Source organism: Berghia stephanieae, chromosome 9 (assembly GCF_034508935.2).
Source record: "Berghia stephanieae isolate SIO BIC M18660-M18661 chromosome 9, UCSD_Bste_1.3, whole genome shotgun sequence".
NCBI lineage: Eukaryota > Metazoa > Mollusca > Gastropoda > Nudibranchia > Aeolidiidae > Berghia > Berghia stephanieae.
The window spans coordinates 23,865,392-23,891,895 of NC_088368.1; the positions used below are offsets into that span (position 1 = coordinate 23,865,392).

Sequence of the window (26,504 nt, forward strand, 5' to 3'; positions counted from 1 at the left end):
GCCAACATAATACCAGATTAAATTATATGGCCAAAATGACAAAAAAGCGTTTAGTATATAAATCTATTCTTTAAACTCATTTTCCATCATCAAAAGCATTCCAATATAATGCCAGATTGAAGCAACAACATGAACATGAAAAAGGGCCACGACGACAGAACTGCCGTATAGATAATATGCGCTTGGCTAAGAAACTCACAACATGATCATCAGGAAGTAAATCGGAACAATACACAAAACTATTTGTAACCATAAACGTTTATAGTCTGGTTAATACATGTTAGTGAGAATCACTCATAAACGTGGATGGCAAACCCCCCCCCCCCCCCCCAAAAAAAAAAAAACAAAAAAAAAAACAAAAAACCCAATAACAAAGACCCGAGTGACGTCAACTTCATTCTATCTATTCTGAAAATAATACTATAACTACAACACGTTCTTAAAATTTTGATCAGAAAATTCATCCATCAATAAATATCGGTGGATTAAAATGACTCTTATCTTGTGTAAAACTATGTTTCTTCGAGAAGAATTTGAGGGTTTCTGAAAAGATGTGGTTAATTTCTAACGATCGATATTTGAAGGACGAGTTTTGTGGCCAAAGCCTGTTTTTTTGTTTTTTTTTGTTTATTTTTTTTTTTTTTGGGGGGGGGGGGGGGGTTGGTTTGTTTATTTTTCAATGTGTTATATGTTTTTCAAACTGAACATGGCAGCACGCAATAGACACAAATAGTGGGCGGGAGCAAAGCAGGACTGCTTCCGTACATTTACAAATAACTTATCAGCGTGTTGTACCGAGCTGTACTCCTGGAAGTCCCAGGTTTGAGAGTTTCTGACATGATGAGGGTGAATTTGAACGATCGACATTTAAAGGATAAGTTTTTTTTCTTTTTTTTCAAACTACGGCAACACACAGTAGGTACAGAGAGCGGACGGGAACAATCAGGAAGGTAATCATACATTATTTACTAATTAACTTATCAGCGTGTTGTACCGTAGCCATCATTAACTCTAATAGTCCGACACTGACCAAAAAATGACGTCAAAAGCCAAGTCTTTGGCCACGATAGAAAACAAATAGTGAGTTGTATTCAATAGGTCAATGAATGGAATCAATTGTATCCTTGAACTCTACTAACGACAACTCACTAGACGATACTACACAAACCTAAAAAATGACGTCAAACTACAAGTCCTAGATGGTTCTAGTTTCAGGATATAAGATAACGATGGCTACGGTTGTACCGAGTTGTACTTCTGGAAGTCCCAGGTTTGAGAGTTTCTGACATGATGAGAATTATTTTAAACGATCGATAATATTTGAAGGAAGTTCGAGTTTTGGGGCCAAAGTATTTATTGAGTTGTTTCTTTCTCAAACTTCGGCAGGTAGGTAGGCCTACAGAGAGCGTACGGGAGCAAAGCAGGACGGCACTTGTACATAATTTACTAATTAACTTATCAGCGTGTTGTACCGAGTGATTAAACCAGATTACGTGTCTTGTTAGACCCGGCCTGTATCAGGTGGAAAGGTTTATTGAAGTTCGTGGAGGATAAGACATCTGCTGTGTATCTTACACTCTACACCCAGGTCTCGTGTTTTTACAACAAACATTTATATGGCCTTGCCTTATGTCTGGATTCATACGCGTGATGGATTCAAAGAATTAAGCAATGCATGCCTGATTTTTATAAATTAGGGAGCATGCACTGTACTGGTGTAGTATGCTCAAGATCTAAAACGTTTGTGGAAGAAACCGTGCCAGACAAAGCAGAGAGAAGACACCAAAAAAAAAACAAAAAAACCCCTAACCCCCCCCCCCCCCCCCAAAAAAAAAACAACCAAACAAACAAACAAAACAAAACACCCCCCCCCCCCGAAAAAAAATAAAACAACCATGCACCCCCCTAAAAACCCAACCCAACAACAACCCTCCACTCTTGAAAAAAAACCCTAACAAAACCAAAAGGCAAAAAAAAAAGCAAAAACAAAACAAAGAAAAAAGCAAAACAAATGCAAAAGAAAAAAACCCCAGCAATCATCTCAAACAAATCAAAAGATGCCAAAAAGTCAGTTTAAAGCTGAAAAAATATCTTGGTTTTTACATCATCAACAATTAAAACACACATCTTCTACCATGATTTCAGTCTTTTACCTTCTGGAAGATGGTTTTGTCAGATTAATTGCTGTACTAGTAAGTACAAATCAACGAATGTTTCATCAACAAAATTAACTATTTATATATAATGACTGGCTCATTTATTTTCTTATTTATTTATTTGTTCATTAATTTATAGATTAATTGATTGGTTTATTAATAGGTTTATTGACTGATTGATTGAACTGCAAAGATAATGCTGATAATATTTAATGTCAGACGACCATAAATGTAACAAACTGGATTCGATTTGAATTTGTCTATGTTGGGTCATATGGGTATATGCACGCGCACAATATATATGTTGCTGTTGTTTTGAACCGCGTTACGTTGAGCACAGTAAGTGGATTAAGCACTGTATTATAAAAGCTCACTTTTTATTATTAATTATCAGCATTGGCTTCTATTTTATGGCTAAGTATAATCTTGCCCAAGGAAAAAAAGAAAAAGGAAGTTTTTGAAGTGGACATGGAGATCAAAATTGTGGCAGTACAAACATGCAATCATCTCGTCAATAAAAATCCAATTGAGAATTTAAGGAGCAGGCACTGGTGTAAGATAAAGAACTGACAACGTGTGTACGACACAGTGCAAGACAAAGTGAGAAAGAACTATGCAAGAAAAAAAATTATCCCAAAAAATCAGTACACTCAAAGAAGAACTGAATTATTTTTTTCCGATGGTTTTTTTTCTTTTATTTTTCATTCATGCTTTGTCTGGCACTGTTTCATACACGTCAGATTTTAGTCAAAAATCCACATCATTGCCAACATATCATAATAAATTGGGAGCAAGACATCCTCAAGAAGAAAACAAGTATGAAATTTGTGAGATAAAATTCCTTATTCAGACCAAGGCCAAAACCTAATGAAGCAAGAAGTACCCAGAATAATATTATATGAACACTGACCCCATAAAAACAACTCAAAAGACAAGAAGATCAACTTGCCATTTTCAGACTTCGCTGCGGACATAACCGTCTCCGATACCACATATTCAAAGAATTTAAGATTGGAGAAACAGAGATTTATGGATGTAGAGAGGGGTTTCAGGATATCCCACATGTCTTGCAGGACTTTACAAAGAACAGTGAGCAATAAATGGCGATCATTTGGCCTGAGAAGACTACACTAAAGTCGACGCTCTATGAGTCTCAGCACGAGCTTGGGAAGACCACAGCATTCCTTCATCTTGCTGACCATGAAGACATCATAAGGGGAAAGAGGACGAAAAAGAAGAAGAAGAAGAAGAAGAAGAAGAAGAAGAAGAAGAAGAAGAAGAAGAAGAAGAAGAAGAAGAAGAAGAAGAAGAAGAAGAAGATGAATATCATAATACCAGCTTCCTTTCAATATAATTAATCCGTTAATGGTAAGCTGGGTTTTTCATATTACAATTGTTCATATTGATCTTATATGAGGACTAGGGTTAAGTTTTCATGTTTTATTGAGGAGATTAGATAAACTTCTTAAACTGACATAAACCATAATTTCAAATGTCTTGTAATTCCAACTTTAGAATCCCTTAATTGGCTTCTGGTTAAACCCGACATATTACCGTTTTGGGACAAAGGTTCACATATGTGCACGCAGATATTAGGGCTAACCTGATTGTTAAAATTGAAGTTTAACTTTAACTTATAAATTTTGTTTAAGAGAAATGCCCTCATTAAGGAGAGTTTGTGAGTTGTTTTATTTTTAATTTCAAAAAACTTAAATTTTCTGATTTTTCCTTTTTTTTTTTCTTTTAACTTAAAATCGTTACCTCAACAAATTCATACAGACATAAAAGTTTAGCAAATCATTACGAAGCACGAATCACGCATCTCCCACATGATCATTCTCATTATACCTAAGCATAGATTTTTGACTGGATGTCAGAATGTAAACATTTCCGTGACCCGTATAAAATAGCAAAACGGCACTATTTTTACAAAAAATGAGAATGATCATGTGATAGATACGCGATACGAGGTGCGTGATGCGTGATATATATGATTTGCGAATCCTCATTAATAACGGATTGCTACTTGGGCTTCGTTGAAGTGGCTACTGCCCTCGCTCTTGGCAAAAAAATATATTAAAAAATGGAGAGATATCAAGTCAGGTTCGAGAATAGATATGATATTCCAGATGCCCATTGAGCATTTTAATTGAACGCTGGATTTCGGCCGTAAAAATACATCGTGCACTCGAGAAAGCGGTCATTGAAAGAAAGGAAAGAGACAATTTATAACACTGACACAATACCTTTAGCACCACACCTATCTTGGGTTAAAAAGGAAGTAATGAGCTTCAGTTTTGCACCCAACAAGGACATAATAATATGCTACACCAGTGGATCAGTCATCTTCGTTTGAGGATCAAACCTCAAACCTCCTGATTACCAGTCAGGTGTGCTACCATTACACCATTTAATAAATAAATGTCTTGGTCTTCGTCCTCTCGCATTCAATGTATGTGTTGTATGACGCAAGCCCGGGTTCACAGCCTAAAACGCGTGCCCTTGTAAAAAATATTATAGGCATTATTAAAATTGTCGCAATTACCGGATTACTTCTGTGGTGTAATGGTAGCACGCCTGACTGGTAATCAGGAGGTTTGAGGTTTGATCCTCAAACAAAGATGACATATTTTTTGTATATATATATATATATATATATATATATATATATTATATATATATATATATATATTTACTTGTATTTTTCTGGCACTGTTTCATACACACTTTTTCAGATCAACCTCTCCTTGTTGTATACATCTATTATTGGTTCGAGTAAAATCGGATCCCGCCGTAAGAGGATTAATTAACTGAACCCTGCCAACATAAGCCACCATCTGTTTTTTCTGATAGGACGCATCATTGACGATATAAGATTATATGACGGAAAACGATGACTAATCGTCTACCAAATTGGCCTACCGCGCCTTAAATTACCGCCAAATTAGATATGTTATTTCTAGCAACGATTTTATGGCTGATCTCTTAAAATAAATGGAAAGGAAATGAAATGAGGATACATATTCAGGTATGGTGAAGTGATAGACATGAGGGTATAAGAAATGCAGGATATAGTTATTTTATATTTTATCTTTATATATATATATTTTTTTTTAATTTATCTAATTTATATTTTTGGTTGTTTCTATTTCTTCTTTTCCTTTTCCTTTTTTTTTACTTCTTGAAAAAGAACAGGTGAGAGAGTAGGGATGGAAACAGGAGGCTGGAGAAAGGATAGTCTTAATCAATTTGCTGCCATCCACTGGAAAACAAGCATTAAAAAACTTGGCCAGAAAACCCGTCCTTCAAATATCAATAAATTTAATTGCCTTCATCTTGGCAAAAACTCTCAAACCTGAGATTCCAAAGAAGACTTAATGAAGTCCCAGGTTTGAGAGTTTTTGACAAAATGACGGCCATTTAAATTGATCGATGTTTGAAGGAAGAGTTTTCTGGCCAAATATTTAAATATGTGGCTTTCTAGAGTACGGTTAACTGGGTGAGAAGGGGAAAGACTTGAGGTCATATTTTGCAAAAGAGGCATGTCGAAACGATTTAAATGGATTATCTAATCTATAGGTGAGGGAGGGAGAGAGGAGAGGGCAGAGTGTGGAAATGGTGGTTAGGGGGGGGGGGGGGGGGTGTGAAGAAAAGTAGAAGGAAATAAAAAGAATAGAAAGTAAGAATGAATGAATGAGAGAGAGAGAGAGAGAGAGAGAGAGAGAGAGAGAGAGAGAGAGAGAATGAGAGAGATCATTCTACAGTAAAAGCCGATTAAACCAAAGTTCAAGGAACTTGGTTATTCTTTCGATCGAATTCATAGCAACTTTGCTCTCAGTTCTGATTCTTGGTTTTGGTGAAAAAGTATATTTTAGCTTTTGCGTGTAACATGTTTGTTGTCAATACTTGTCATGAACATTGAGTGGTGATTGTTCCAGAACGTGTGGCTCTTTGAACCTTTTTTATTATCTATGACACTCGCCTTTGGACCCGTAAGTACCCTGATCGACTCTCGGTGTGCTGTGAGGTGCAAAGTTGAGTCCCTGGAAAAAGGGTCTTTACTCACATTCTTTCACCGTACTCAGGTGTAAAAGTGAGTACCTGACTGGTAACAATGTCGGCTCTGTCTTTTTAAAAAATGTTATGGAGTCATGTGATTTCTCGTCCTGCATGTCAAGTGGTGCTGTTAACTTGGGACCCTTTTGTAAAGCGCTTTCATCACATTTCGTTTAAATTGTTCTACATAAAAACCCAACTTTTCCTTTTTTGGTTGGTATTTTTTAAATATTGGGGTAGAGGGGGGGGGGGGGGGTTGCGATAGCTCAGTTGGTAAAGCACCCCCGAGCAAAGGGTCCGTATCGAAACCGGCTGCAGTCAATATTATTTTTGGACACCCCCACCCCCCCCCCCCCCCCCGCCACCCCCTATTTACTCATCAGTAATTGGGTAACTGGGTCTAATAGATGTTGATCTAGAGTCAACTAAAGTGTAGGAGGCAATTGTTTCATTGACCTTACGGCTCTGAATGACTACTTTGAAGGACTACATCAAACATTTGATGGAACTTGAAATCTTATACGTTGTCCAAATAAGAAAATTATGGGACTCAAACCGGGGATCTACCTGTGTCATGCCACAGAGCCACAACGCTGTTAAATCAAAAACCCTTTGACTTAGTTTTTCCCCGCGTGTTAAGTGGCTGGATAATAATAGAATTACCGCCACACATCTGGGAGTACTTCGATTCCTAGTAGGTCATACACGAGCCTGTTCTGTTTTTACACTGACAACCTGGTATTATGACGGATGAAGTGAATACTTAGAAGTGAATAATAATATAGAGTTGATCAGAATTTTGAAATTTTGGGTTTATGTTTTAGCTCAGTCGGTAGAGCACTCGTCGCTTCATCGCCAAGTGACCTGGTTGAAAAAATAATAACTGGTGAAACTGTGAGGCTGTTCCAATTAACCCTCTCCTTGCCAGCCAGTTTTAGAATTTTCCCCAAAACGTCACATCCACTCAACACACAAATAGATTTTTCTTACTCAAACAGATGATTAACAAGTACATTCTATGTATAATATTGTTCAGCAAAATTAGCTCTACAGTGTCAAGTTTTTTATGGCTATAATAAACAAATTTTCTTCAAAGTTTATGAGAAACAAGAATGGTCAGATGAGAAAGTTGTTGGTTGCATCGTAACGAATGTGATGATTTTCCTATGGGTGGTAAGAAGAGGGTTAACCAGAATGTCTTACGATTAACCGGTAAAAATCATATTTTTTAAAAACCATGTCACAGACCCATAAACTCTATTAAGTGGCTATTCCTATTAAGTAGCGGTCCAATTACCAATTTCGACTGTATTTTAATAGAGGAAAGGTAATTTAAAGAACGTCACAATAATATTATTAGGGAGTTAACCATTTCCTTACCGACTGTAGGAAAATCCTCACATTCGCTTCGATACGACCAACATTCAAATTTCTTTTGTAGATCATAAAATTTCAAGAAAATGAACAGTGTATTGTTAGAGCATGTTTTGCTAAAGAAATTATGTATGGCAAAAAATTACTGCTATTGTATTTGAGTGATAAAAATCTATTTATGTGTTAGTTGCGTGTGAAGTTTTTTGGGAAAATCCTGAAAATGGCTTGTAAGGAGAGAGTAGATATAGTTAATGGGGAAAAGGAATTGATTGGGAGAGGGTGGGGTGGGGTGGGGGGGGGGTGAGGGGGGGGGTGAGTAAAGGTACAGATGTCCCACCGACTTGAAACGGTATTCATCGACATTTAGATAATACGTTTGAAATAATTTTGGTCAATTTCATGTTATATTGAAAGCGATGGATATGGTTTATCAAAGTGTCAAAATCTAAAAATAATGCTAACAATTGAATTAGCAGTGAAACATGTGACAGTTGGGTTCATTTCATGTTATATTGAAAGCGATGGATATAGTTTATCAAAGTGTCAAAATCTAAAAATAATGCTAACAATTGAATTAGCGGTGAAACATGTGATAGTTGGGTTCATTTCATGTTATATTGAAAGCGATGGATATGGTTTATCAAAGTGTCAAAATCTAAAAATAATGCTAACAATTGAATTAGCGGTGAAACATGTGAAAGTTGGGTTCATTTCATGTTATATTGAAAGCGATGGATACAGTTTATTAAAGTGTCAAAATCTATAATCTCAGTGTGGCGGGCTGTGTGTTATTTTTGTGGTATCGAGTCCAACCGATAGCTCAATGGTCTGGATTCGAACTAGTATGCGCCCTATGGCTCTCGTTACCAGCTGCGCCACTCAACCTATACCACAAACGGCTCAGGTTTAATCTAGGGGTGATTAAGAATAGCCTTAGGGTCCCTTACAACTTAATTGTATTAATAACAAGTGAGTCAAGACAATAGTAACGCCCAATACAATAATAACAATTCTATACATAAAGTTTAATTGGATTGTTAGAGGAAAAGATAGAGAAAATAAGTGTTTAGTTTGTACCAGGAAGAATGGCTCTAATTGAGTGGATCTAATCTATTATCTATTTATTTATTTACTTTAATATAATCATATGTGTCGGTATGTGATTGATTTCAAAATGGTATAAGCCCGTTTGGCTTATCTTTATCCTGCCGGCTTGCTTGATTGAGGCAAATGTATCAGCTAGTTCCAGGGTTGGCTCCTGCTTTCAGGGTTTTCTGGACTTCACAACAGTGTGTTGTAGTTATGGGCTGACAGGAAGGTTCTGGTGTCGGCGATGACTGACATCAGGGGTTTACCACTAAGCAAGGACTGGGAGGCAGGGATTCGGCACGGGCTGGGTGCTTCAAGGACAAGGACCTTCAATTAAGAGTTAAAACAACAAGGTCTTAGAGCCAGAGTTTGTCTTTCGCCACCGGATCGTCCTTGAGCGACACATCATAATAGCTTTTATTTGCCGACAAAGGCAAGGAGAAGCAGTAACTCCATGATAATGGTTAGTTATTGCACTTGTATCAAACATCAAGTGACAGTTTGAACTATCTTACATGATGAGAATTTAACAGGAATGTGTCCCTTATATTTTATAATTTATTTATTTTTATCAATTATAATATGATTATTATGATGTGTGGCCGGCGATTGGAGGTAGGGTACAGACATCAAGCAATATACATATTGAATATAAATGAAATAATAGCATAGATCATAAACAAATGTTAACTATAGTATAATATACATATAGATATAGTTTTGTACAGGTATTCCAACTTACGAACATCCATGGAATAGCACAATTAAAATCTATACACAAACTATAATAGTAATGATAGATTAAGCATTGAATTCACAGTAATATCTCGTTCCACTTTGAATGTAAACCAATAATTCATTTTACCTTCAACCGAGAGCAATAAAACTTTTACAAGTTTGAAATTGGAGGGATAGCTCTTCTTTCTTGGGATTCTTAGCGCGTGTGTGATTCAATTCAGAGATGAATTTGATTTTGTGAAGTAAAGAGACGCTTTGGAATTATGGGAATAGCCAATCAGAAGAATGTTCCTGTTTTAGAGAGCCAATGATATTCAGATGCTTTGATTAATACTGAGTAAGGAAGAATTAACGGAGAGCTAGAACATTAATTGTAATTTTAGCTGCTCTTGAACGAGACAAGAACCTCAGGGCATATGTACGTTGGAGTCTTGTTTGAAAAAGGTAATTAGCAGGAGATTTGGATACAATGGGCAGACAATTTGAACAGGTAAATAAGCCTTAAGCTGAAAGTGAGTGTTCCGTTATACAATGGGAAGGTTTCCCACATATTGACCAAATTTTCCGTTAGCAAATTTTAGAGCTTTTATTGGAGAACAAACTGTCCATGTTTTGAGTATTTTAACTCGAGGTGTTAATCTGCCTTGGCAAATATGTATTGTCCACTAAGTTTGAAGTGGTTTTGAATGGGACGCTGACGAATGATAAAGAAATTACGCAGTGAAAGAAAATCGTTCGTCACACTCAGATTCCGGGTAATTCTAACATCAAACATCTTTTTTTTAAATTTAAAAAATATATTAAAAGAAATAAAAATTTCCTTTATTCATCATCCTGTAGGGGAAATTTATCTCTAGGGTCTGTTCCAAAGGAAAACTGGGATAACCCAGGCGTAAGCCGCAGTGCAGAGCGATAAACTGAGCTAGGGCCAGATGACTTGCGACCACAAAGCGCAGCAGCGGGAGATCGAGCTCGGTACCATTCGGGTGCGAAGCAAATACCTTACCGTTGGGCTCACGCTGCCTCTTTTGGGCTGAAATGAGTTAAGATGGGGGGGGGGGGGGGGGGGACTGGCGAATTTAAAAGAAGAATAGGGCTGGCATGGGGAGCTTTCCAAAGGCATAGCTAAGTTTGGAATGCAAAGGATATAGTCAGAATGACCAAAGATAAAACTCGTCAGATCCCTAATCATAGCAATATTACTGTCAGGCTGCGAAACATGGAAAAAGAACAAAGAATATGAAAGAAGAGTAGACACTTTCCAAAACAAATGTCTCAAAAGAATATCAAGAATAAGATGGCAACAGTATTTTTTTATAACAACTGAGAAAGTGATGGAATTTTCAGGATCGGAGAAGGTCAGAACAATGGAAAAGATGAAGAGATGGAACTGGATTGGACATGTATTGAGAAAGGAAAATGAGTTTGATTGTGAATTAATAGGGATGGGATGGACACCGGGAGGAAAAGAGGAGAAACGGACGCCCTAAAACAACACGGCGCAGAATGGTGGAGAGGGAAAGAATTGATGTTGGCATATAATATACTCCTGGCAGCGAGTGAGACCTAAAGAAATGGACCAGAGCTGATGGAGGGAAACTGTTCAGGCCTTGTGCACCTCCTGGCGCTGAACCTAGCCATTGTGAACTTATAAGCCCGACACCGACCAAAAAAAATACGTCAAAAGACGAGTCTTTGGCTATCGTGAATTGTATTAAACAGTTCCACCAATGGAATCACTTGTTTCCTTGAGCTTTACAAACAACTCACTAGACGGTGCAAAAACTTTAAAAATGACGTCAAACTATAAGTCTTAGTGGGTTCTAGTGTCAGGCTATATGTTAACGGTGGCTATGGTTCACGTGTCAGGCTATATTATGTTAAAGATGGCTACGCGCTGAGAGACATAAGGTAAGGCTAACATTGATATCACTCTCTGACATCTGGTTGACCCGGATGTAATGCAAAATGGAGACGAAAGGTCATACATATGGTTATCAATGTTCGTATACATGCAAACCTGCCTACTTGTGCGGCTATGTGGTCTTGTGGTATGACACTCGCTTTCGGATCGGAAGGTCCTGGGTTCGAGACTCCCTCGGCGTATAGTTGAGTCCTTGGACATTAAGGCTCTTTACTCACATTCTCTCACCTTACTCAGATGTTAAATGAGTACCTGGTCGTTAACAGCGTTGTCTCTGTACTAAAAATAATGTAATATCGCCTAACAGGCGTCATGTCCCATCCTAAATGTCAAATGTTGCTGTTGGCCAGGGACTCCTTGCAAAGCGCTTTGAGCACGTTTAGAGGATATAACAGCTCAATTTTTAAAAATCAACAATTTACCACCACAAGGATTAAATAACACTTAAAATTATTATATGTAGATAGTCTTTTTTCTTTTGTAGATTTTTTCTTTTCAACAATATTTAATGACTTAGAGATATTCATGAAGTTCTGAACTAAGAGCCAAAATTTCGGAATTCTACGAAAATTTTTCGAAATAGTAAGCAGGTCGGAATACATGTGACCCATCATATCAAAACGGTATTATGTTGGGATGAATAGGATTCAACAGTCGTGACGTCACTTCCCTCGTAATGACGCATAGTACCTGGTTCTAAACTATCGGAACAATGGCGGAGCCCTTATGGAATACTTCTACGAAAAGCATAATAGTATATCCAGAGGAGAAAAACATTATAAATCTGATAATATTTTGACTTTTATTCACATTTCATGACATGTGAAAAAGTTCTAGCCAGCATGAAGAATAAAAAGGAAGGATTTTCTTTGCTTAGAACCAAGCTGCTCGTTGTTGGGCGGAAGTGATCTCAGACTATTGAATCCTATTGGACATCATAAAATGAAATTTTGGAATAACATTATAATGAGAAATGCAAACCAGGGATATTTGTGCAATGACAGAAATTGTGTTTATTCTCCACCGAATACTAACACAAAATTTCGTATTTGTGGCTATTGATACTATGCGTTTAGGTAAACTATTCACAGCATCCTCCAGCGGGATATAACGTAACATGCAAAAACACAAAACTATGTGTAACTTTAAACGTTTATAGTCTGATTGATATACTTTTGTGAGAACTAATCATTTTAAAATGGCTGTCTAGAAAAAAAAACATTACCAAAGAGATAAGTGATGCCAACTTGGTTTCTTTTATAATTTCAATTTCCAGCATCATTTTCATCCATACATAACACCGTTTTGAGACGTTGGGTCACATAACGACATACTCGTATTAAAATTTGCCCGTGATTCTTTGTATGCCTTATGTATGGGTTTTGTCTGTGTTTAGGTGTTTATGAGTGTCGGTCGGGACCCCAGAAAGTCTTGTCTAACAACGTTTTAATCATGGTATCATCACATAATAATAATAATAATAATAATAATAATACACATTTATATAGTGCTCATTCTCGTGTAAAACACAAGCTCTGGGCACTTTACAATATAAATATCAATTTTAAGTGAAAAAAAATAAAAAAATAAAATAATAATAACAATAACAATTCATAGCCAAATCAAGGATTCATATAGAGTCAAGAAAAACAAATACAGTAAAAATGTGTCTTGAGATTCTTTTTAAAAGTAGGTAAAGACTTGCACTCCCTCAGACCACGTGGTAGTTCATTCCAAATCTTGGGGCCGAAACAAGCAAACGATCTCTCACCAAATTTTGTTCTTGATCTTTTTTCCGAAATTTTCGTTTGGTCATTACATGATCTTAAAGTGTAATTTTCAAATTTACACATGACCACGTGATCTGTGAGATATGCCGGTGCTATACCAGCCAAACACTTATAAACAAGACACGCTGCTTTGTAATATGTGCGCTTTTCAATGGGCAACCAGTGGAGAGAGGCCAACAAAGGGGTTGCATGATCAAATTTTTTTTTTGCCAAAAACTAATCTTGCAGCACTGTTTTGCAGTAGTTGCAATTGTTTAATAGAAGCCTGAGGCAAGTTGACAAGCAGCGAGTTACAATAGTCTAGTTTCGAAAAAATGAGGGAAACAACCAATGTTTTACATGTTCCAATTGCAATATACTGACGGATCGAACTGATTTTCTTCAATTGAAAGTATAAAGATTTACAGAGAGCAGAAATGTGAGCTGACATTTTCATTTCTGAATCAAAATAGACACCCAAATTTTTCACAGTCTTTGAAACTTTGATCTTTTCACCCCCAATCAACACCTCAAGACCATCATTCACCTTCAACTGCCCTCTATTTCCCACAATCATCACTTCTGTTTTTGACTCATTCATTTTCAACTTGTTTGCATCCATCCACTCCTTCACATCCGTCACACATTCTTCCACACGTTTCACAATATTTTCGAGATTTTTAGTTTTATCAGTAGCATAAAGTTGCGTATCATCTGCATAGAGATGATAGCGCAGCCCATGACCAGTGATGACATTAGATAATGGAGAAGTATACAAAACAAAAAGAATTGGACCCAAAACAGAGCCTTGAGGAACACCAAAAGACAATGTATGTTGACGAGAAAGTTTATCTAAAATCATAACCTGTTGCTTTCTGCCATCTAAATAAGATTCAAACCACTGCAAGACAGTCCCAGACAAGCCAAAGGTTATATTAAGTCGTTTAATGAGAATACCGTGATCAATAGTATCAAACGCCGCCGAAAGGTCTAACAATGTCAGAAGAGAAACAGAACCTTTATCTAAAACATCAAGCAAATCACTCGCAACACAGCACAGAGCAGTTTCTGTGCTGTGGTAAGAACGATAAGCTGACTGAAATTTTTCCCATAGATTGTTTTCATGGAGATGTTGTGAAAGACGTCTGAGTACAACTTTTTCAAGGATTTTAGAAAGAAATGGCAGATTTGAGACGGGACGGTAGTTACTAAGGTCATTTACATTGAGATTTTGCTTTTTTATGAGAGCTTTACAATTGCATGTTTATAGATATCTGGGACTTGTCCTGAGATAAGTGACTGATTTATAATATAAGTTATGCAAGGTATCAATTCAGGAAGACATAATTTCAAAATATTAGTTGGTAAAGGATCTAAATCACATGACTTCGAGGAAGATGAAAAAATTATTTTAAAAATCTCTTCTTCAGTTGTTTCTTTAAAACAAGAGAATCCCTGTGAACCCGAAAAAGGGTGGAAATTTATATCTTCATTTTGCACGAGGTCCAAATTGTTCCGAATTTTCGATATTTTTCCCGAAAAGAAATCTGAAAATGCATCCGGCTGCTTTTCTACCGGGATATTAGTGGGTAGACACATGCCCTTTTCTTCCCTAAAAGTTCCTTTGAAACAGAGAAAAATTCCTTAGTGTCCCTCACTGATGACAGTTTTGTGTTATAATAGTTTCTTTTTGCTCTTTTGCAGGTGGTTTTATACTCATGCTTTTTTGCTATTATATCAGCCGGTCAATCTCAAGGCCCGATTTTCTCCACGATGCCTCTGCATTCCTTTTTTCCCTTTTGGCAGTTTTTTCACTCTGGTTAAACCACGGAGACGGTTTCCTGGAATTTATTATTCTAGTTGTCTTTGGCGCATGCCTGTCGATGACGTTGCGCAGTACCTCGTCCGTTTTCTGTGCTGATGGTATATCCATTCTTCCTAGTTCCTCTGACAGATTGTTTTTGAAGGAACTAATGTCTATTTTTTTTGGTATCCCTAGACACTATCTTGACTTTCTTTGCTTTCTCTTTGATGCATTTGAGAGTTGCCAGAATCAGATTGTGGTCTGAAATTTCTTTTTTGATATTTTTAATTGATTCAACAAGCGAGGGTGTGTCAATGATGAACCAGTCCAAGATGTGCCCCAATCTTTGAGTTGGAGAGGTCACTAACTGAGTGAGGCCATGTTCATTCAGCATATTTTTTATAATTTTAACGAGACTATTCTGATCAACATCAAACTGAATATTAAAATCGCCGATATAAATTCATAAATGATATTGTCAGAGAACGTGAGTAAGAGACATCTTCAAGAACTCAAACACGCGCCGCTCAAAGCAGGACTCGAACCTTGGCATAGTTGAGTCCTTGGAAAAGGCTCTTTACTCACATTCTCTCACCGTTCTCGGGCTTAAAATGAATACCTGGCCGTTGTCTCTGTATGAAAAAAATGTAACATTATCGCCTAACAGGCGTCATGTCTCGTTCTACATGTTACTGTTGCTGTTGGCTAGGGACCCCTTAAAGCGCTTGTTTAGTGGATGTTTGATATCATCATGACAATAAATACATCTGGGATTCATCACTGTGTCTATCCGAGAACTTTGCCATTTTAATTCTGATATAAAAAATTCAACACCTGTCTTTCATTTTGGCGAGAAGATTTCTGATTTGTGCGGGTATGTGGTCTTGTGGTATGATACTCACTTTCGGATCGGAAGGTCCTGGGTTCGAGCTTCGCTCGGCGCATAGTTCTTGGAAAAAGCTCTTTACTCACATTCTCTCACCGTACTCAGGTGTAAAATGAGTACCTGGCCGTTAACAGCGTTGTCTCTGTCCGAAAAAAATGTAATATCGCCTAAAAGGCGTCATGTCCCGTCCTAAATGTTAGGTGTTGCTGTTGGCCAGGGAGCCCTTGTAAAGAGCTAATTTGAGAATGTTTAGTGGATATTGCTCTATATAAAAAGCTTAATCTCTTACTTGTCTTAATCTTCCCATGTGTAAACTACCTCTAGCTGAACATTCTTTCTTTTTCAGGATTCATACAGTATGGAACAAATTAGATAAAGAGATCAAAGACGCCCTAACCTATTTTAGGAAACTTTTGAAAACATACCTTTTCTGGGAGGCTTTGGAGAAGTAAAAATTTGAGCTTTTATATAGGGAAACATCCACTAAACAAGCGCTTTAAGGGGTCCCTAGCCAACAGCAACAGTAACATGTAGAACGAGACATGACGCCTGTTAGGCGATAATGTTACATTTTTTTCATACAGAGACAACGGCCAGGTATTCATTTTAAGCCCGAGAACGGTGAGAGAATGTGAGTAAAGAGCCTTTTCCAAGGACTCAACTATGCCAAGGTTCGAGTCCTGCTTTGAGCGGCGCGTGTTTGAGTTCTTGAAGATGTCTCTTACTCACGTTCTCTGACAGTACTCAGGTGTAACATGTATAATACCTGGTCTTATCTCTGTCGTTGAAATTGTAATATCGCCTAATCTGTGTTTTGTTGCTGTTGGCTGGGACTCTTTTTAAAGCGATTTGAGTAAGTTTAATGGATATTGCTCAATACTCATAAATCTCCAATTTTTATCTAAAATACCGAGGCGATATAAATTATGAAAAAGGAGTTTATAGCCAAAAGATATTGGACTTTATCGGCAATTTATTTTATAAGCGAGAATGGAAATAATATATTTAATACAATTTTAGTTTTCCCCAATTAGACGTATCATGATATAACGTCTAAAATGGGAAAAACTAAAAATTTTAGGATTCTGATCATTGTATCTTTCAATTCGCTTTTTATTCATCTGATTGACCTCGAGATAATACTAAATTGAGGCGATGGGTCACATTGTTGTTGAATTTCTAAATCAATACTTGATTACGATGAATATACTGTCATCATTATCTGTATTTTGTATATCAATAATGCGTGTTGTCTATATAACTTTGAAAGATGTTATCTATGCATGGAATTTAAAGCCTATTATCGCTGAAACGATACGATACGATATTGATTAATGGGAGCGATCTATATTCATGTTTTCGTCCAACCAAGTCATCAATCACATGATTTGTTGCTGCACAACGATTGGACATTTCTCAATATATGTAAACAAGCTGCTGTGTTTATGAAAGTTGTAAACATACCCATGAGTCACGCTTAGCAAAATGACCAATTGTAGCGTTGGATAGTTCTCAAATTGTGAACACTTTTCACTATGTGGGTCATTTTGAGCACACTTTGTAATGTGACCAATGACCTCGAGCACATGGAAAAGTAATAATATAGATCGTGCTCATTGAAAATTGAAACTCTCAAGTGTATAAAAGTGGACATGTCAACGAATGTTGATAGGGAACAATTGCGCTCCACGTTTTGAATATCACGATTGTTTGTGTGTTAGATATTTAATACTTTAAAAAGAGCGGTATTTACCGAAAATTGTCAAGTTAACAATGCATATTGGATAAATAAATTAGAAAAATGTTTTTCATGCATGAAAGTTACAAAGAGAAATTATTGGTTTTTAAAGGTTCTAAACGATGCGATGCGTACGATACGATTATATGTAGGTACTCACTTATATTCTTTTGATCAATGAAGGCTTGTGAAAACAACACGATATGAATCAATCCATGACCACAATTCAAAATCCATCTAAATTACACATACAGAATGACGAATGAAACTTATGATATAATGAATCAATTCTACATTAAAGTGTAACTAGTTAAACAACACAACAATTACAGTCTAGATAATCTCTCGTTAAGATAATCCGTAAGATCATCTGTTAATGTCTGTGCTAAGTCCACTACTACTACAACTACTACTACAAAATTCCTCTACACAAAGAATCTTTCCATACCTCTCAAAGAAATGGAAAGAGTTAAAAAAAGGGGGATAGTTATGAAAGACTGCTCTTTGCTTCTCTCAAATATCTCTAAAATAGTGTTGCCAGATTGTTTTTCATGAAAAAAATGCCAAATACATCATAGAAATATTAAACTACCAAATGACGGGCAATGAATGTTGTGATGCATTTATTTTAAAAAATATCAATCGATGAAAAAAGAAAGAAAAGAAAACAAATCCCCCAAATAAGCCTGAAAATCGTTATATTTTATTTTCAACGTTGGTTGACATACTTGATAACATGTATCTTACCTTGCCGAAAGGGTCAATCTTCCATGCTGTTTAGATTGGTTTTAAATCAGCAAAAATTTATCACTTTTAATGCTAGTATTATATACCAAAAAAAAAATCGTATGTTCAAAACAACACAGAAAAACAAAAACTTTAAAGATCAGAATAGATCCCAAACAAAATAAAACGAAACTAAAACAACGAACATCAACAACAACAGCAACAACAACAACAACAACAACAACAACAATAAATAGATGATAAAGAAAACAGCAACAAAAAACGGTCAAAAAGCCAAATACATTTTTTTTCAAGGACAAATCAAATAAATGTTGCTTTGATTTTTTTTAAAGTGCGAATATTTCGGACTTTGGCATTTGAAATGTAAAAATGGCAACCCTGCACTCCATATTTCTACGTGCGCATCCATCAATTAGCACCTTCACGCACTTCGCGCTCTCTACGTCTTTGAGACGGTGTGAGAACCCGGCTGAACAATGACAAATCACCTTTCAAAATATTACCCAGAAAATATTTGGGTCATATATAGATCGAATAAGAAAGATTCCTTACAAGCAAAAATAATCGTAAACCTAAGAATTCTTCAAACTTGGTCGGAGTCTTGAGTCCAAGAATTCGGACACGTTTCTGGGATCATTTCACTCGATCGAAAGATAAAACGCAATTTTTTCTGGCCAAAATTTTAAAAGTCATGATTTGTCAGTGTACTGCCGAGTTCTCACACGTTTTATCAGTGTGAGGCAGCTAAATGTTCTCAATGTTTGGTTTTATATTGCTGTCTGTAAAAGAATCTTAGATTGCCATTTAGGTTAATTGCGTGGCCAAAATAGAAAGGTGTCCTTATTTGCTTTTAATGCACCGATATTTATAGATGTAACGAGGAAACCGGATATATGACCCACCAACTATAAGGGGTAGGGGCGTGTCGGATTCATTTGGAAGTTTAAATTTGAATGATGATTGTCATCATCATCATCATCATCATCATCATCATCATCATCATCATCATCATCATCATCATCATCATTATAATAATAATAAAATTATTATTATTGTTATTATTATTATTATTATTATTATTATTATTATTATTATTATTATTATTATTATTATTATTATTATTATTATTATTATTATTATTATTATTAATATTATTATTATTATTATTATTATTATTATTGTTGTTGTTGTTGTTGTTGTTGTTATTATTATCATTATTAGCATCATCATCATCATTATCATCATCATCATCATCATCATCATCATCATCATCATCATTATAATAAGGAAGAAGAAGAAGAAGAAGAAGAAGAAGAAGAAGAAGAAGAAGAGGACGAGGAGGAGGAGGAGGAGGAGGAGGAGGAGGAGGAGGAGGAGGAGGAGGAGGAGGAGGTGGAGGAGGAGGAGGAGGAACTTATATTTTAGCGTCCAATGCTTTTATTATTCATGTGTTGTTGTTGTCATCATTGTAGAACAGGGGGAATTTTTATTTGGTGTTTCGAGGAATGACCGATATAATCAAGGCGACAGCCGCAGTGCAACTCTGCCGGATTTCGTTCTTGATATGAGCACACAGAAAAATGTGACTTGCCACTTCAATCAGGATTGGGCAAGATAAAAGAAGGTGAATTTAAAGTTATATTTATTATAACCGTTTGAAATTCTAGTTTATTTGCTCTTCAGATACTGTAATATCATTTCTCCTCAATAAAACACCGAGAAATTACCATAGTTTCATTCGGGGGTTCCGAAAGCTCAGTTGTGGAGCACTTGCCTCGAGATCGATCCTGGGTGCAGTCGAGGTTTCTATTTGTTCCACCCACCCCTTCCCTTGTCCACCCATCTGGCTCTGTTAAATCTGACGGGAAGTACTTTGTGACAGACTAGCGTCTTACCCAAAGGTAGCAAACAATTCCTATTGTCCGTTTCACGCTATAGAACCAGGGATAATCTCCGGATCCATTGATTGGCCTGAAGGACTACATAGTCTCATATTTAGGGTATGAATCCAATTTACCGTGCCTAAATCAACTGGACAATTGCCGTTTTGAGAATTGCCGTTTTGAGACGATGACTTTAAATAAGTTGAACTTTTATGTAGAGCAATATCCACTAAACGTACTCAAAGCGCTTTACAACGGATCCCTGACCAACAGCAACACTAAACATGTAGGACAAGACATGTCGCCTGTTAGGCGATATTACAATTTTTCCGACAGAGACAACGCTGTTAATGGTCAGGTACTCATTGTACACCTACTTGAGTACGGTGAGAGAATGTGAGTAAAGAGCCTTTTCCAAGGACTCAACTATGCTTCGAGCAAAGCTCGAACCCAGGACCTTCCGATCCGAAAGACCACATAGCCGCACGAAATAATGTTGCGATATTAATTTGGCCTGCAGAAAAGTCGACGTAATCCTGACGAGGTTTGCCCCTTTGTTTGTTTTTTTCCCCCTGGTATATTATCTTCGGAACCAAAACTTTAATTCTCACTGGAATTTATCTGTTTCGCCACAGAGTAATTTTCATTCCTGGCAATTTCCAATGGCACCCTGAAAGGCGAAAGGCTTCCTTCATTCAGCGAGAGTTGCGATTGCTAATAACATAATAAGTAATAATAAGAAGAAGACGTGGAGTATGAGAGTTGGAGTAGTGTTGATGGGCTCAAGATACGAGAGAGAGCGGCTGTTGTTGTCCTCACGTCAAATATATTATAAGAATGAATGGACTTATCGACGCTACTCAGGGTTGCCATTTTGGCGTTTTAAAAGCCAAAATTCTTAATTCCTATCCTTTTTCCAAGCCGTTTTGTTTGAAAACCACGAGTTTGGTATTTCTTTATTTTTTTCAGAATTTTATTTAAAATCCCATGTTTTATCTATTCTATATCAAATACACAATCATGGCAAATAAATTACAAAAAACTCATCCCACTAACTGTTAAGACCTGAATAACTCACACCTTAATGAGCTTATAAAGGAAAAAAGAAACGAAAGCAAGAGAAAAAAATAATTGTCTAGGAATCTACAATTCAGGATGTTCTTGAGAAGCATGCGCCACTTCAAACACGTACGATATCTCTTAGTCCTAATACGCATTGATTTTCAGAAGAAACAAGAACCAAAAACAAAAGAAAAAAAACTGAAATGCTATGGAGGAAAATAAAATCAAACAAAGATAAAAGATAAAAAATTTTAAAAAATACTTGAGCTTTTATAAAGCGCAATATACACTAAACGTGCTCAAACCGCTTTGTAAGGAGTCCCTGGCCAACAGCAACACCTAACATTTAGGACGTGACATGGCGCCTTTTAGGCGATATTACAATTTTTTTCGGACAAAGACAACGCTGTTAACGGTCAGGTACTCATTTTACCCCGAGTACGATGATAGAATGTGAGTAAAGAGCCTTTTCCATCCGACTTTGGAACTCCCTACCAACGATTTATAAACAAGCCCTTTCGGCTGATGACTTCAACAAATCGCTCCCTGCTTCCTTCTAAAACCCCCTTTACTGAAAGGACGGCCATACAATCTTCATCCTTAACGGAAGAAGAAGAAGAAGAATTGCGAAAAGGAATCGAATTCAAAGTATCCTGTATCACCTATAATACAGGTAGATAACCACGCCTCTCGGACAATCCTCATAATGTAAACAATGGCAGTGATTGGTAGACACAGCAAACTACACATGTTTTATTATCGATGGTTTGTGATTAAGTAAAATACCCAATGTTCTACCGCTTGACCAATAGAACCAACACAGAAAATTATGTGTAAACCTCAACGTTTATAATCTGAACAAGAAAATCGTGTGATAACTAGTCACCCATTTGGCGGTATAGATAGTATGCAGATGACGTCACTCAGGCCTTTGTTATTGTTTTTGCCATCCGCGTTTGTGAGTTGTTCTCACTAAACTGTATTAACCAGAATATAAAAGTTCATGGTTACACAGAGTTTGTGTGTTGGTCCATTATACTTCCGGATGGCAATGTTGTGAACTCCTTGGCCAAGCGCATTCTATCTATAAAATCAATAACAGTGATCAGAGAGGGGTCGATTCTATTCACGTTACTGTTTATAAACAACCAACTATGTTTGTCCGAGCACGTGTGAGGGGGTGTCACAAATTTCCTGTTTTGATTAGTCAAAAATCTACTGGTTAATTGCTTACACGGACAAGCTTCTGAGTAAATCAATTCTCTTTAAATGCCAATGTACCATTCAGAAATCTTTGATCATCCCTTTTCACTTAACACAAATTTAGACGACTTTTCTATACCAAGAACAAAATACCAATAGATCATTCTGAAATGCAGCTCCAACAATATGGAATTATCTGTCTTCCATAAACAGAAATTCTTAAACCTTTCACTTTTCCAAGTCCAATTTAAAGACTGAACTGCGAAAAATTAAGTTTTCAGTTCTGTTCTCTTTATTATATTTTTCCTCTATGAATATCTATTTTACTGCAAAGAATATGAGAGCAAGAATTCGTGAACTTTAAGCGCTATACAAATAATTCATTATTATGATTATTATTATTATTCGGAGTGCTTATTCGTCAGATGAGGAGAAATTTCATGGCCGAGTGATATGAAATTTAAAATGTGCTATTTTCTTTATAATATCTATTTTAGCCTGAAAAATTATGCCTAAATTAAATACGTGGCTTTGTTCCCCGGATCATTTGGCATTTTTCTACGTTTTGTTTGGCATTGTATTTCAAAGTAATTTGGCAATCCTGCTGCTAGTTAGTGCCGTGGATTGGAAAAGTGCCAGAAGACAATAGAGAATAAAAAAATTTTTCGCGGCGGTGGTGGGGTTTGAACCTGCGACCTTATTGGTACGACAACTCCGCCTGGCAGGTGAGAGCGTGGCTCTACCGTGTGAGCTATCCACAAACACAAAAATATTCGTTTCAAACCCAAAGTCATTTCTAGATCCCTCTCTCACCCACTTCTTGAGACCGCCGATTCGTATTAAGCTTAACTGCTGGTCAAAATTACTTCGCGATGGTGGTGAACGAATCGGCGGTCTCAAGAAGTGGGTGAAAGAGGGATCTAGAAATGACTTTGGGTTTGAAACGAATATTTTTGTGTTCGTGGATAGCTCACACGGTAGAGCCACGCTCTCACCTGCCAGGCGGAGTTGTCGTACCAATAAGGTCGCAGGTTCAAACCCCACCACCGCCGCGAAAAAATTTTTTATTCTCTATTGTCTTCTGGCACTTTTCTACTCACTTCATATCTTGTTGTTACCAACATAAGTGCCTGCTCCACTCACTTTTCTGAATTAAAAATTCACCCTATACACCGGAGCATACTCAATGTCTCAATCGTTTCTATGTTATATGTTTGTGATGAGAATATTGGCTATTAAGCTTAACTGCTGGTCAAAATTACTTCGCGATGGTGGTGAACGAATCGGCGGTCTCAAGAAGTGGGTGAGAGAGGGATCTAGAAATGACTTTGGGTTTGAAACGAATATTTTTGTGTTCGTGGATAGCTCACACGGTAGAGCCACGCTCTCACCTGCCAGGCGGAGTTGTCGTACCAATAAGGTCGCAGGTTCAAACCCCACCACCGCCGCGAAAAAAATTTTTATTCTCTATTGTCTTCTGGCACTTTTCTACTCACTTCATATCTTGTTGTTACCAACATAAGTGCCTGCTCCACTCACTTTTCTGAATTAAAAATTCACCCTATACACCGGAGCATACTCAATGTCTCAATCGTTTCTATGTTATATGTTTGTGATGAGAATATTGGCTATTAAGCTTAACTGCTGGTCAAAATTACTTCGCGATGGTGGTGAACGAATCGGCGGTCTCAAGAAGTGGGTGAGAGAGGGATCTAGAAATGACTTTGGGTTCGAAACGAATATTTTTGTGTTCGTGGATAGCTCACACGGTAGAGCCACGCTCTCACCTGCCAGGCGGAGTTGTCGTACCAATAAGGTCGCAGGTTCAAACCCCACCACCGCCGCGAAAAATTTTTTTATTCTCTATTGTCTTCTGGCACTTTTCTACTCACTTCATATCTTGTTGCCGTGGATTGGGAGATAAATGGGATGTGCGATGGCGGAACGTTGAAATATTCAAGCAGGCGGAATGAAAGAAGAAACCAAAATTGTGTGTGTGTGTGTGTGTGTGTGTGTGTAAATGGCTAAGATTTGAATAGAGCTGAACTATCGTCTCATGTCCATTACAACAATGAGCCCATAACAATTTGGCTTATCCGATCAGCAAAGAAGTCCTTAGGGCGGAGGAAGACTTTAGAATCTGGGTTGACGAAATAAATTTGGAGGTGTAGCCATAGGCTACTACTACTAGCAAAGAAGTACTTAACCCTTTCCTTACCAACAATAGGAAAATCGTCACACTCGTTACGATACAACCAACAACAACAATTCTATCATTATGATTTCTTTTGCACATCACCGAATTTAACGAAAATTTGTTGTCATAGCTATAAAAACTTGACACCGTATTATAGAGCTCATTTTGCTGAACTCATACAATGGACATTGGACACCGGGAAGGCCTCAATGTTTTAGAGTTTTCATGGGTATTTGACAAAGTCAGTCACAGCTTACATATACTACCCATTCTTGCCACACACAATCAACAGATAAAACATATAGGCAACAGAGCTTTTCCCCAACAAATCTCAAAGGAATGGAACAATCTGCCAGAATAAATTGTGACAGCACCAAGTCATGAACAATTCCTAGCCGCACGAAGGGCATGCAACATGGCGAGGCGGTTCTTCTCGTCAGCATGATGGAGTTGGCTGCCCGAACAATGAAGAAGGAAATGATATTGCTCCTATAGGTGACCCCTCGTCTTCAAACGGCATTGTGTCGGGATAAATTAAACCCCGAAAAGTGAATTTAGAATATCAGAATATTTATGTATATAATTCATGAATTAATTTATGAATAGCTCCTATATCCACCATAGCAAAATCAAACTCCTTCATCACACTCAAAGATCATAAACCAAACTTCCGTAATAACTTTCAATTAAGAATTGCAAATCCAAAGTTGGAAAAGTAAGTAAAAATATCTTAGACGGAATCAGGAACAAAAGCATAAAGGAAATCACACTCAACAAATCGAAAAACACCACAGAAGCCATCAATTGGTATAAAAACTTAAGAAACAATCAACGACAGCATGCAAGTATATTTAATATATGAATCCTCTATTCTTCAATCAATGAAACACTCCTATTAAAAGTTTTACAAATTGCAAGTCAATACTAAGACAACATCAAAGACGAAGAAACCCATACCATTTTACATTCCAAGACAACAACACTATACAACAACGGAAATGCATGGACGAAGAAATCCAACAACTTTAATGTCACAATGAGGAGTCACGATGAAGTAGAGACATGCGAGCTCGTCGGATGATACTGACTTACTCTCACAACTTCAACACCTTGACATAACATTTGCACTCTACCAGCGGCGTGGCGTATTGACGGCATATGATGGTGCCATGATTAGAAAAAAAAATTCTAATACAGTGAACACGGTTAAGAGGAGAGAGCACGACATATTAAAAACTCTCTTTTATGGAAGGATGGGGGAGGGTTTCTACGAGTGGACAAAACTTACAAAAACAAATAATTCATGAAAACAACAAGCCACAACACTGAGATACAGGTCCCGTATGAAAAGGTCTTTGTAATTATTCTTTGTCCACCATTTAAAGGATTGGATTTGGTAGATAATGCAATCAATATGTTATAAATGTAAATCAAAAGAGAAAAAAAAACCTATGACAGAAATTACTTACTTTTAGTACTTGTAAAAAAAATCTGCACTGCAATGTTTCATCTCTGCAAATCTTTTTATAATGTGTTTATTGAAATCTGGAATGGCATCTATTTCAGCTTTGTGAATTGACAGAATCATTAATGAATTTAACCGCTCCTGTTTCATTGAATTTCGCAACAAAAAAATTTCACTCTTTTAACGGTGCTAAAACAACGTTCAGGAGGTTAAGAAATACGATGGAAGTGGTTAAGGTCACTACAGCCTATAGATGTCCATTATTTGTCAGTGTTTGTTGTATCTGTAAAAAGTAGACAATAAAAACAAAAGACTAAACTAACTGTGAGCCATTCATGTCTGTCATACCATGTCACTGAAAAAGAGCGTTTTCGAGATTTCCACACCTGTGTTAATTCAAAATCAGTTGGTTG

At 36.9% G+C, this 26,504-nt stretch overlaps 1 protein-coding gene across 2 annotated transcripts in view; it reads right to left on the bottom strand.

The window, feature by feature from the left end:
- The window catches only part of LOC144979899 (hemicentin-1-like), a 166,146-nt gene extending 148,121 nt beyond the window's left edge, over positions 1 to 18,025 (bottom strand). For both annotated transcript variants that reach the window (XM_078927161.1, XM_078927160.1), the window contains exon 1: positions 17,695 to 18,025. The gene's annotated coding sequence lies outside the window, so the exon portion shown is untranslated. The remainder of the gene's footprint in view (positions 1 to 17,694) is intronic.
- Between the last annotated feature and the right edge of the window lie 8,479 nt (positions 18,026 to 26,504).